The sequence below is a fragment of the Propithecus coquereli genome, unplaced genomic scaffold (genome assembly GCF_000956105.1).
Source record: "Propithecus coquereli isolate 6110/MARCELLA unplaced genomic scaffold, Pcoq_1.0 Scaffold442, whole genome shotgun sequence".
NCBI lineage: Eukaryota > Metazoa > Chordata > Mammalia > Primates > Indriidae > Propithecus > Propithecus coquereli.
Genome location: NW_012150197.1, coordinates 410,010 through 411,227, shown reverse-complemented (window position 1 = coordinate 411,227; position 1,218 = coordinate 410,010). Strand labels below are relative to the sequence as shown.

The 1,218-nt window shown below is 47.9% G+C and overlaps 1 protein-coding gene across 1 annotated transcript in view; it reads left to right on the top strand.

Moving 5' to 3' along the window:
* The first annotated feature begins 397 nt into the window (after positions 1 to 397).
* The window catches only part of DNAJC5 (DnaJ (Hsp40) homolog, subfamily C, member 5), a 20,576-nt gene continuing 19,755 nt past the window's right edge, over positions 398 to 1,218 (top strand). The window contains exon 1 of the mRNA XM_012654628.1: positions 398 to 435. The gene's annotated coding sequence lies outside the window, so the exon portion shown is untranslated. The remainder of the gene's footprint in view (positions 436 to 1,218) is intronic.

Here is a 1,218-nt window from a genome sequence, read left to right as displayed (position 1 = left end):
GTAGCAGAGCCCAGCAGGACCTGCTCTGTGACTCAAGGCTCTGGAGTCCGTTCCGGAATCTTCACTTCATGCCCACATTAACTCAGAGTGAGTGGGTTTTCTTGAGCTCCTGGAGATGATTCTTTTAACGTGGTTCAGAGATTAAACAGATGCTGCACATCCCTAAGCCATTTCTGTATCCTCGAGTCCCCCTCACGTGCAGAGGGTAGACGTTGCGGGGCTCAGTGGTAGGACTGTCCTGGACACCCGTACCCTGCACAACATCCCGCTGTTAATAATTGTCAGACCTGGAACTTGGACTCAAGCCTTCTTTACCAGGTTTCTTCTGATTATTCATTGACCACCTACCTGACATTGCCATGAAGAACCCTAGAATAAGCTGCTGATGGTGTAGCTCTAGAGCCCAGATGTGCGATGCTCACATTGGTGCCTGAGGTATAGTAGATGGTCAGTGGGTGTTTGTTGAATGAATAACTAAAGTGCAATGGGGCTGGAGGTCATGATAAGGGTAGAGTTTTATCTAAGGTGGAATTTTGCTTCTGAAGTTGGGGCGTAAGGTGAGGGGGGATGGTGTACAGGGTTTGGAGTGTATGGTGCTGTGGGCAAACCATACCAGCAAAGGAGAGCAGCCAGTTTTTCTCCAGTAAGGAAACTTAGGAGAAGAGACCCTAACTCTCAGGGTGTCCCTCATGCATCTCTAAACTCTCCTTCCTGAAAGAGGATGAGACCAGGGCTCACGTGACTGAGGCCCATTCTGTCTCTGAGCCGCTGTACTCTGTAAAATGAGGGTACTTGTCCCTACCCTGCCTGCCCGGAAAGACATCTCATCCGCTGCTTCCTAACAGAAGTGACTGAGATGCTGAAAAATCATAATAGCCTTATTTTATGGAAAAGCTACTCCTAATCTAAGAGCTGGGACTGCCTGGACCCCCTCCCCAGATAATGACATCTGTGGAAGAGGATTAGCAGCTAGTCTGTTCCCAGTCACTAGCAATTCAGCTCTGAAGATTTAAGGATTAGATTACCCAGCAACCTGTAGTGTGGATTTTGTCTCTCATCGCCCTTTGCATTAACTCTGAGTACATTGTGTGTTGATGAAAAAGTGTGTTCTCTTCATTCTTGGTGCATGGCAGACATTCAGTAGATACAGGTCATTAAAAATAAAAATTGTTGGCCGGGCGTGGTGGCTCACGCCTGTAATCCTAGCACTCTGGGAGG